This window comes from Hyposmocoma kahamanoa, unplaced genomic scaffold (genome assembly GCF_003589595.1).
Source record: "Hyposmocoma kahamanoa isolate Upper Pololo Valley unplaced genomic scaffold, ASM358959v1 81, whole genome shotgun sequence".
Taxonomy (NCBI): domain Eukaryota; kingdom Metazoa; phylum Arthropoda; class Insecta; order Lepidoptera; family Cosmopterigidae; genus Hyposmocoma; species Hyposmocoma kahamanoa.
In genome coordinates, this window is record NW_020654080.1 from 1648420 (window position 1) to 1660769 (window position 12350).

General features: G+C 33.2%; 1 protein-coding gene across 1 annotated transcript in view; it reads right to left on the reverse strand.

The window, feature by feature from the left end:
• Positions 1 to 7224, reverse strand: part of LOC113234150 (knirps-related protein-like) — a 161978-nt gene extending 154754 nt beyond the window's left edge. Inside the window, exon 1 of the mRNA XM_026469418.1 lies at positions 6857 to 7224. The gene's annotated coding sequence lies outside the window, so the exon portion shown is untranslated. The remainder of the gene's footprint in view (positions 1 to 6856) is intronic.
• Positions 7225 to 12350: the final 5126 nt, after the last annotated feature.

Genomic DNA, 12350 nt, shown 5'->3' on the forward strand with positions numbered 1-12350 from the left:
ATTTAAAATAATAAGAAAATATATATATAATAAAATTTCGAGGTACGTTTGTGTTTTAATTTCTATCGTGAAAATTTTTAAGAACCGTTTTCGCACCGTATACTAATCAGTATATATATCCTCAATTTCACCATGTATTTTTTTCAAAGTGATCGATTCAACACTCGCTGTTATGCGAAATCAACTAAAGTAACTAAATAATATAGAAAAAAACCGATAAGAGGGCGTTTTTGATCTCGGTATATCAAGCTCCTAGAAACATTAATAACTTAATTTCGCTAAAAATATCCATTACGTTAGTTATGATGATGAGGGCAGATTTGACGTCATAGTCTGTTACAAATTTAATAGTACATTGAGGACGTTAATAGGAAATTATTAACGAGAGTTTTTCAGGTTTGTAATTTTTACCGTCCGTCCTAAATACAGTGTTTTTCATCATTTGGAAATAGATACAACGGTAATTTATTTCTTGCATGAATAAATTTACGAATTTTGCAGATGACAATGGATGGTTTTTTGTTTTCTTTATGAAAAAAAGCAGTTTGCCAGTTATTCTTCCATAGATAATACAATTAGAACTAAAATGTATTAGATATAAAAGAAATAATTTCCAAATTATTTAAATTGAATTCACAAAATAAATTTAGTAAAATATATCTACATTGCATATGGTTGATTTTTTTTAATATTCCATTTATGAGAAATATAATTATTTTCAATTTTTTCGAGCATAAAAACATTTTGCTTAATCTTGACATAAAAAATGCATAGGGCAATAATTTAATGAAAAAGCCCGTGTAACATTACGGTCGACTTTGTCTGCTTGTCATAACTTACGAGCAAGTGTGATGAAAAAAATTAAGCATTTGTTTAGACGGTTTGCGCTCTAATTGCAAAACAATTGTCAAATGTTCTATAATTTATATTAACAGTGTCAATGATTACCTAATATCCACAATTAGCACATTTACTAGCTACTGCACTATAAATAGACGCAGAGTGTTGATTACAGGCACGCGACTCCCGTCGGATGACAACAGATTGTAATCTTTTAATTACAGTTAACGATAGGTTAACTAATACTGTCAATTATTTAATAAGGCTATTTTTAATTACTTGTTACATATTTTAATTACAATTATTGTTGTGAGATAATGTGTAGTGACTAAAAATATATACAGATACAGTCTACATTGATGGAATTACCTATTCCTGTCGCCGTGTGTTTTGAAGGGTGCTGGTGAAATCACATGCACATGGAACTTGCCAACTTATGTCTCACGAGTGGCACTGCAACTGTTATGGACAGGCGTGTCGCTTACCGCCAGGTGCACGATTTGTATTATAAAAAAATACAAATGTTTTTCAGCGCTTTACGTTTTCTTAAATAAACTGGCTCAGTGGAATAACGGTAGTTTCTTTTGAGGGGTTCAAACCTCTGTCACAGCATGACTAAATTTTTAAGTTGCGTATATTTCTGAATGTTTAGTAGCCATACCACTAGATAGCGGCGAAGGGAATCACCGTGGAAAACGTGCGAAGTTTTCCAACCCAGATTGAGCCAGCATGGTAAACCATAGCCTAAACCTTTTACTTAAAAGAGACCCATGGTGTAAATTGAGTATTTGTTTTCTTTTTTCAATTTTGTTTAGTTTCTTTATTTCTTTCACAAAATTTAGGGATAATTATTATTATATAATATATATTAATATTAGTAAACACAATAAGGTTATTTACTTTAAAAACAGACAATGACCCAAAAATTAAGATGGCGTAGCGTTCATTGGAGGTGTCGAGATGATGACTTAATTTTTTTTTTATAAAATTGAATCGTAGCTTTTTGTCATAAGTATACTAGACAATTACGCAAATTACCTGGTCTCGAACAAGGGACTTCCCTGTACCATAAGTAACGAAATGAATTCCGCGGGCACTACCCAGAATACACTGTCGCGAACTAATTTAGACAAGTTCACTTTTACAATTGTTCCTACCGGGAATCTGACCTCAGTGTGTCACTTAAAGTGTTAATTTGTAATTTTCAGATTAGTCTTCTCAATCTAATTTCGGTGACATATTTTATTATTTGTGTATGCGAGTATATTATCGTGAAATATTAAATAATATTTCAGGCTCCCAAAATCATGATACTCATATAAATTTACACTTGAAAACGCCATTTTTTAAAGCTACAGCTTCACTGTGCTGAATTCCCTGAAAAGGACGAGCAAGAAACTCTAGGGATTGCTCTTTTCAAATAAACTTGAATGGTATATGATATGTCGTCATGTCGTTGTTCTATACATTTCGAAAATTAAATAATATATCATGACAATATTTTAGAATATCTATTTAAGTAATAAAAATTGCCACGGAAATTAGGTTGCGAAATGTTTTATAGAAAACGATGCCGTATGAAGAACATCGAAGTAAGGAATAATCCTTTAAAATGTGACCTAAATTTATTATCTTCTATCAATTACATAGTATTACCTAGATATTAAAGTTCACAATATTGTCATTGTCCATTGTAATATACACTATGATAGCCAGTTTTTATAAGTACAGGCGTGGGAGAGTTTCCCAGGGAGGACTGTTTGTGCCATATTGTTTTGGTTTTTATCTCAATTTTAATAACCACACATAATGGTCAATTGTTCATTGAAGTACGATTCATTTTAGTGTTTTCTTTAATTGCTTGGTTAACCTACTTTGGACTTTTGTTGTTTTTTGGGAACTGTAGTTAAACTATTGATGTGATAGATGTAATTACGCCATGAATGCTAAGAAATAACACAAAGGTGAGATCCGTGGACTCTATCGACTTAACTATAAAACAAGAGTGACTATGCTACGTGTCCCACTATTGAGCACGGGTTCCCTAAGGATAGAATGACTTGATACGTTTTCCGAGAGTTGTGAAACATAGATACATGCCATTACGAGATTAATCGATACAAAAAGAAGAGGAAGTAGTTTCACAAAGGTTTTTGACACTTACGTGATCAAAATGACCATAATTTGTTGTCTGGCGGGAATTTCATGGCCACGTGGTACGTCATCGCCCCATCAACCAAACGATTTGTCGGGCGGGATGTGCCAGCGGTGGACATTGGTGGATTTTATGCTTTATGACTTTCTATTTAACCTGTTATCTTAAGTCATCTATTTTTTTTGCCATTTCTGCCTATAACGCAACTCATATATTATTTTTTATAAACAAAGATGTCTGACGAAAATTCTACTCCATCTGTGAGCCTGGGTTCACAGCGTAGTCATGTAGAAACGTCTCACTCTTCTGATGACAATCATGATGAGATACGATATATATCAGAAAGAATTTATTCTCGTTTTTCTATTAAGTAACATTTCTAGTTCTTTTTTGAAATAAATACTGTTTTTAATCCTGATTTTTTGCGCTTTTTACTCAATACCAAACTCCTGAGTTACACTATGAAAATTTTACAGTTGTACAGGGCGAGAAAGGTAAATGTAGCATTTTTCCTCAAGGCGGCTGGGTTTCTTAGTATACCAAAAGTCAAGTGTTGTGTGACCACCGGTGGTACACGCCTGCTGTTAATACCAGTCTCTACACAAAGCATTGGATGAATTTTAAAATCAGTTTTTCTTTTTTCTTTTTTTTTTTAAGTGATTCCGACCATTGTATTAATACTTGAATAATGTGACATTTAGCGGTAATATTTTCAAAATTTTTTATTTTTTTTCGAGTCACCCACTGACATTGGCGATATGTATTATGTTAATACGACCTATAAGTACAATATTACATATTATAACAGCCTCATATTTTAAAAGTCACCTGAATAATAATTATATAGTGTTTAACTTCCTAAAGCTTCGTGTGCATCAAAATATACATATTACGAGCAGTGATTCAGACACAGACAATATTATGTGGTCATGTCTACGCCCATAATGAAAATATTGCATTCAAATTTAGCGTTATATATTCTATATGACCTTAGGGATTTTTTTATGAGACCAAGGGACGGGAAGAACAAGATCTGAGGGGTCACTGCCACTGCGCCCGTCACTCTGAGACATAAGTTAACAAGTCCCATGTACTTTCACCAGCACCCTTTAAAACTGGAGCGCAGTAACGCTTACATTTCTGCTTGACGGTAGAAATAGGTAAAGTGATAGTACTTCCATCGACGAACCCTTTCACAAGGAGCTGTATTGCTACTTACATTTTTTATAAGTTAACAGCATCGTAAACAAAGCTGCACGTCGAAGAAGGTTCACAACTCTCGGAAGACGTATAAAGTTCCCAACGCGCATTGGGCCAGCAAGGCCTAAACCCTAGCCTGAGAGTAGACCTATTCCTAGCAGTGGGACGTATAAACGGGTTGATGATGACCTTTTTAAAGTAAATTGTGCGTTTAGCGCTTTACTCAATGTAGTTTGCTGGATTTTTTTGGTTTGGGTTCAAAATTTGGTATTTCTTTATTGTTGTTACAGTTGTCAATTATTATGTATTCGAAAGTATACTCAATTCCACGTTACCTAGCTCCGAATATTTCTTTTTTTTTTCATTTACTCAGGTGAAGTTTGAGAATTACTAACGCTTTTTAAACATCTTTAAAACAGGAGGAGGCATTTGTGAACCGAATTTGATGAATTTTTTGTTGGAAAGAAGGCACCTGAGAATTGGTTCCATTTAACTGCCTCCGTGGTCGAACGGTTAATATGCTTGATTGCCACGCAGAGGTCCCGGATTCGATGCCGCCTACATTTGTTACTCTCGTGACTTTGGGTGTAATTTGTGGTTGTCCATGCGCGTGTTTATGGCACCCGCGATACAGGGTTTCCCTGGTGCGAAAATTTGAAGAATATTCCACCTCAACAATCATGCGCCTGACAATCACATTAATAACCTACTCACGAACTAGGGAATTCCCTGCGCTACATAATGAAATTAATAACGAAGCATTATGCAGAAAACAGTGACTAGAATTTATTTGGAAATATACCTCAAACCTGAACTCAATTAATCTTTATTTCACAGGTAAGTAAATCTCATTTGAAATAGTCATATTGATTAAATTCTACTGCTTATTCGTAAAGCAAATTCCCCTGAGAAGAATGAGCAAGAAACTTTCGGGGTTGCTCTTTGTAAATAAACATTTTTGTACATTTTTTTTTTTTTTTTTTTTTTTTTAATATATAATAGACACACGCTTGGCCACAATCTCACCTGATGTTAAGCGACGATGTGACCGACGATGGGACGCGTTTGCCTAAAAAAATGCCTATTCACTCTAGCCTTGAATAGCCCCAAATTGTACTTTTCGGGAAATACAGATGCCGGTAGAGCATTCCATTCCTTTGCCGTACGCATCAGAAAGGAGGAGGCAAAGCGCTTAGTGCGAATAGGTGGAATATCAACGACATAAGAATGGAGTGCACCGGACCTTCTAGTCGACCGAAGGAGGAACGGTGAGGGCGGAACCAAATTGAAAAGTTCCTGCGCACACTCCCCGAAATGTATCCGATAGAAAACCGACAAGCAGGCTACTTTTCTGCGATGATCGAGATTTTGGAGCTTCGACTCCACAATATTACATATTTGTCTTTATATATATATTATAGTACATATTTGTCTTTTATGATATTTACTTGAAACATATATAGACAACTTTCAAGAGCTAAATGGACCACTATCACGGATTTTTGTCATCCAAGCACGCAGAAGTATTATAATAAATAACCTTTAGAGTATACTTTTTGTTTCTATATAGTTTTAAACCTCGTGAATGGTAAATTTTGAACATATCAGTAACAGATAATTTGTTTTTATTCCTCGTATTAATGTTATGTCTGTCACTATTTGTCACAAAGAAATTACTATTACTACTTGCGAAATTTTTTTTTTTTAAATTTATCTGTCAATGACCAAAGCCCGTTTCTAGGATTGATCGTAGAACGAATCCAAACAGTTCTCTATAGACAATTGTAATGTAAACACGTTTAATGTTGAATTTGTTTTGCGGCGTTAATTTTTGAATGTTATTCTATAAATACCCGTAATCTGTCGCTACAAGGTCTATTAAATGTAATACATTTTCAGTTTCGCACTTCGCTAAATGTTTAAATAAACAAATACTGTATTTTTGTTTTACTTGCATTATCAGAGATCGGAAAAAGTTCGAGGAAATTATACACATAGATTGGATATTACCTCCATCTGAATTACCTGAATTTTTGTGTTCTGTTTTAAATTTTTATGTGTAACTAGCAATTACTAGGTAGTGCATTTAGAATAAAATTTATTATCTCATAAATAATTTGTTTTGTTTTTTTTTTGTTTCACTTTTCATTTCGAAATTTCAGAGGGAGGTATTATAGATTTATATTTATCGTAGTCACTTTACAAGTTTTTGTTTTATTATTAAATTATAGCATCAAAAATAAATTTAAATAAATAATTCCATCGGTTATATTTTCAGCGGTAGCCCAGACGTAGCGGGCTCTCGTTGAAATCTTTTGCAGGGAGAAAATTCCCTATACTGTTATAATCAAAGCGATATAACTTTTAAAACGCATTTTTTTAAATTTTAATAAGTATTTCTTATTTTTATTATTAATGCAAGATTTTAGTATGAATATTAAAGTTTTTAATTTTGGAACGAAAGACGTGAAATTTAAAATAAAAAACAAAAAAATTATGTACTTTTTATCAATTTATTTTTGTAGGTTTTATTCAATTAAACGCATGTATTGGATACATCCTAACTGCTAAACACAAATTGACGCGACTTCATTTTTCTTCAAAGTTTAAATAAAATACTTAGTGCCATCCTAATTTAGCTAAAACAAACGTTACACTTACCTTTATATCTTTGGTGTTAACTGGCTACAAAGAATCTCCGAAAATCCCACATACACTTCACAGAGTATTGTAAAAATGAGTCAATGCAATTTCACTATTCGGCCTGAAAACGTGGCGGCTCAATTATCAGCTACTATCGTTTTCAAATGTCACAGTCCAGTCACTTTCGATACAAATAAACAAACAAGACAGTATTTGCAGTGAGATACTAACTCAAAACGCAAACTGAAATCGCGCAAACGCGCTAACTGACACTTGTTCTTATTGTCTTTTTATTAACACTTATCATATCAGTGTACGAAAACTTTCTAAATTTTAAAAAGCACAAATTAAAAAAAACGAAATTTTAATTTTAAAAATTAAACACTGGCTATTGACTTTGAAATCGCGCGTTCGATTCCATTTTTCGAATAATTCGAACGCAGGTTGCGTGTAGCTGCAACGGCGCTCGCGCACAAATGCTCTCGGAGGAGGACTCGGAGCTTCGGCCGCGAAGGGGGCGTGGCTAACTTCTAACGCAACCTCTATTCTTCTTTCCGTCTCTTTCGCATTTACACCACCATGAATTTGACCATCTCTTTCTCTAACGTTCTGTGCGTTACCGATCGGTCTGGTGGGATCGCGTGAACTTTGCCACCGCGGCCTGCGCCGGCGCATTTCGATTAATAAAACGATACGCGACGTTATAGATCGCGACGCGATTATCGCCCATGGTTTAATGCCAGTTCGATGCTTAATGCGACGCGCTGCGCAATTTTTTCAACTCATCTATAATTATCGGAATGCTAGTGAAACTTACGTCTATCTTACATTAAACTTCTTGATTGATAGTTTCAAAAGTTAATAACCAGTTTTGTAATTTATTGGTTTGCAAAATTTTTTTACTATGTACTTAAAAAGCATTAAAACATTATATTACGCATAAAGTTCATAATAATTTTCGCAAAATTATTGTATTCTTGTTGTTTAACATTCAAATGTTAAGCACTTAACACTAGTTTAATAACTTTTTACTAATTGGTTCGGCTAACAGTCAACACTGTGTGGAGAATAAATGGGTTTTGCAAATTATTTAAACAACTCTAACATTATCCACGTATACTTACTTACTTACATACTTTATGGGAAAAAATGCGTAGTAGTTGTTATGAATAAAAATTAGTTAATGATGTAGGAAATTAAGTTTTTATTTCGGATTTAAAATCGGGTATATTTCTTTTTCCAAAATTTTTATATTAAAAAAATATTGTCACATTTCCAATGTGTAGCAATCGGAAACCTTAGAAATCGATATCGCTGCTTTTCAATAACAATGACCTGCATTTTAAAGTCAAAAACAAATAGATAATTAATTTATTCCAAAAGTAAAATAAATTGACCCTTAAAAATCTATTTTTAAGCTATTCCCTTTCTTAACCTCCCTGAGAAGAATAAAACTCTAAAGGTCGTTCTTATCAAATAAACTTGCTAATGCTATGGAATACAATTTGAATCAAATTTGTATGGAGTCGAGAGCCACGTTGTTCCATCTTTCTCTAACACGTAGTCGTGAAATTCGTAATGTGACTTTTCAATTAAAATACTTTCAAATGTAAGTTTTAAATAAATGAAATGTTGAATGCGAAATGCTGGTGCCTCCTTCAAGGAGAAGGTTGCGTACTACTCCGATGTGTCGAATAACATAGTTATTAATAACAATAATGTCAAGTATTCAACCTCAAAAACAAACAACAGTTAAGTTTTTCTCGAAAGTTTAAAAAACTTAATTCAGACTTGCAAGAAAATCGTATTTATACACATATAAAAACTCATTAAAACCGAATAACATGAAATGTTTGTTATTTGTAAATGTGTGTTAATGAAATGTAGGCATGACACTCTTGAAATCTAATTAAATAAATTTAAAATAATGGCTTTTAATGTCTCCATACGCCATTCCGCTCTCATTTTGTTTAATTTTTAAATTCTCCAAGAGAAATAAAGACATTTAAAAAAAAAACTGGCGGTTACAACGATTCATTGTTAAAATTGTTTAACTGTTAATATAATTATGAGACAATGCGTAAAAGTAGGTACCTTATTGTTTAAATAAAGTTTCATAAGTTACAATGAGTTTATTTTTCAAGTTTAATTATTTTTCGGGGCAGTTTATTACGTAATTTTTTAAATGTATTTTTTTGTCGTATGTATGTATTACCTGTCCGCAGCGTCTCAAATGGCAAAGATCTGAGGCGCAGTAATTTCACTAGCAAAGGGTGCTATTCTTCAAAATCAGACCGCAGTAAATAATGCTCAAATTACTGGTTGGCAGTAGAAATAGGTAAGGTGGTAGTAATTAATAACAATAATAACGCTCACACTCAACATAGCGCCGCACTAGGGAAACCCTGTGTCGCGGTTGCCGTGGACACACACATAGACAACCACAAATTACACCCAAACTCACGAGATAAATAAATGTAGGCCATACAAATATTTCTCTTCTTTCTGGGACCTCTGCGTGGCAGTCCGGCATGGTAACCATTCGGCCACGGAGGCAATTAAATTCCCTGGATTAACTCTTTCATAAGCATCTACATTGCTACTTACTTACTATTTAGTCGAGAATTAAGACTATTTAGGCTTACGTGATTTTCAGCCGTGTCTATTACAATGTATAAAAAAGTATTTAAACTCTTTTACACTTGGTTTTTGTATGGTATAGACCTTAGCTAAGAGTTCATGATAACCTGGTACTTTGCATATTATTTTGTATAGGGAACCATACAAATTATAACGTTTTGCAGTACTGAATTGAAGTTTCTAAACTTTATTCCACTTATGTACAAAGCGATCAACTTGTCTGATACAAGGCAATACAACGTTGAAAAATGTGTATAGAAAAAATAACTCTCAGGTGCTATGAACTTCAGGTGACAGCATGTAAGCTAGAGCTACTACTCCAATAACAGACAAGGTGGTTAATTTTAAACATTTCGTTTAGTAATACTTCTATAGAAAGAAAATGAACAAAATACCGGTAAATTCACTTCGAGGATTTCTTTATTTGACCAGTCAGCTCAAGTCTACAACAAATGGGATAATTAACTAATAAAAAAAAACACAAACTCTCTATCGGTCAATCCTGTGCGTTACGACAAATAATTTTCACTTAAAAAACCCTAACATTTCTCCTAAATGATCCACATTTAACTGTTCATAACGGTTCTTGGATAGTACAATAAAGACGTACAGAAAGAGACTAAAAAAGTTACTGTCTTTTTTTATAACCACCTTAGAACCTTTTGCGATTAAAAAAATATATTTACTAAAAAATTTGCAAACGCTCGCCGACTGTTCTAAAAATAATTTCTGAGAAAAGAAATTTTGCGCAAATATTCAAAAAACGAACATAGTGTTTAAAAGGAAGTTAATTGTTTTATAACCTCCTTAATGGCCTTTACCGGCTGTTTACAAAGCGATTGGTGAGCGGTCCTTTTTTTTTCTAAACAAGGGTTGTCCGGTTTCGAACGAGATAGCCGTTAGCTCTGTGACGTCACGGACTTTTGTTTTCGTTTTTTTTTTCAAAAAATTTTAGGACCGTTGTTTGGAGAGTAAATGATAGTATTTTGTTTTTTCTTATGCAACTGTCCCATTGAAATATTAGTAACAAGGGCAATCTGTATTTAAATCATGATGAATGACCGTACCATTCGTACCAAAAATCTTTGCTGCTCGAAATAGAGAAAAAGATATTTGACGGTGTCAAATGTTCGTTATCATTCCAACGGTATTAAAATTCGAAATTAAAATTCAAAAATATCCTAATTCCATAGACAAAAAACGACATTTCGATAAAAAGATTAAGCAGCACTATTTGTTCATATGGCAAATTTCTTGAGAATAATGAGTAAGAAAAACAAACTTTAGAGATTGCTTTTTGTGAATTGACATATTTGTTCACGTTTTTATCAATAACATTATTTATTTTAAAATTTTTAGATAAACGGATCTCTTCTATAGCTTTTTATCTACTAGGTGGCATACCGGTTGTGTAATATCAAAAAGTAATACGAACCCACGTTAGTTATACGAACATCAACCTATTTTTTTTAAAACATCAAGTGACGAGACGAACAATTCGTGTGCCTGATGGTAAGCTACACGCCTGTCCATAACAGTTGCAGTGCCACTCAGAGATTTAAATCGCAAAGATCTTTGAAGGGCATTGCCACTGCTCCGGTCATCCTGAGACATAAGTTGACAAGACCCATGTGCATGTAATTTCACCAGCAACCTTACCCTTCAACAGCGGAACACGGCAGAAATAGGTAAGGTATCAGTACTAGCCTGGGTGAACCCATTTACAAGCAGCTCTACTGCTACTAGAAACGTACTATGAACCAGATATTTCGCTTCAAGTACTTACATTAACATTTTCAACATGTTACGGGCTAACTGCCCGCGGATAAGTAACAAAACAATTTTCTGAGATGTCATAAAAAAACATAACCCAGTTTTATGATAATGAAATTATTAGATGATATTTTAGCTATGCTTCGTCTCTCGAACTAAGTTCCGATAAACCAAACACATTAACTAATTTTTTTAAATGAGAATTTCGTGATCTATTTTTTTTATTTAAAACGGTTATTTGACCATTTGTCACTTAGCCACATTTTAGTTAGTGGACGGCAGGTAATTAAACCTGACACCGCATACCATTTAAATTCTTATTAATAACACTACAGCTTCCAAAAGTTCTCATTTATAATCTCCATTTTTACTTTATAGTACACTTAACCGAAAAAAAGACAAAAATATCTTTAAACCTTTTTTAGTATAAATCTATTCTACTTATAAATCTTGTTAGGCAGATTAGATCTCGGTCATACGTCTCAATTTTACAATAAATTTATTGGTACCACTGTACCGGCAGATATTTATGACCGACTGTACCTTAATACGTCGTTATAACTAGTAATAGTTACTGTGTATCGAGTAACGGGTTTTTTTCGATATTTATTGGTAAATTTTGTTGGTAAGTGCGTATCTTGTAGTATAGAACGTGTTCTGTATGTTTAGTATATGTTTAATTATTTCGAATGCTTAAGATCGATATTTGTTTGTTAATAATAATGATCATAATGACCCGTTCTATAACTAGAAAATTCACTGTACTAGAGATCAATCAATAAAATGATTCGTTTACCAAGTTGGTCGTACCGCTTATATGGTTACTTGCATAATATATAGATATAAATAGATATATAATGCAAACTCTGTACTATAAAATAGGGAAACAAGATAAGAAAAAAGAGAGAAAATACAGCCAGAACGAAAAAAAAAAAGATTAAAAAAGCAGTAAAATCATTGTGACATTTATTACTGTGATAATGACCACCTATACGTATTTTTCTCCTAAAGAAGCTGTATACTTAGTATACTAATGTATACAACAGACCCCTATTATATGTATAGCAAGCTAAGAATTACTCAAGTACGATCGTGCAAA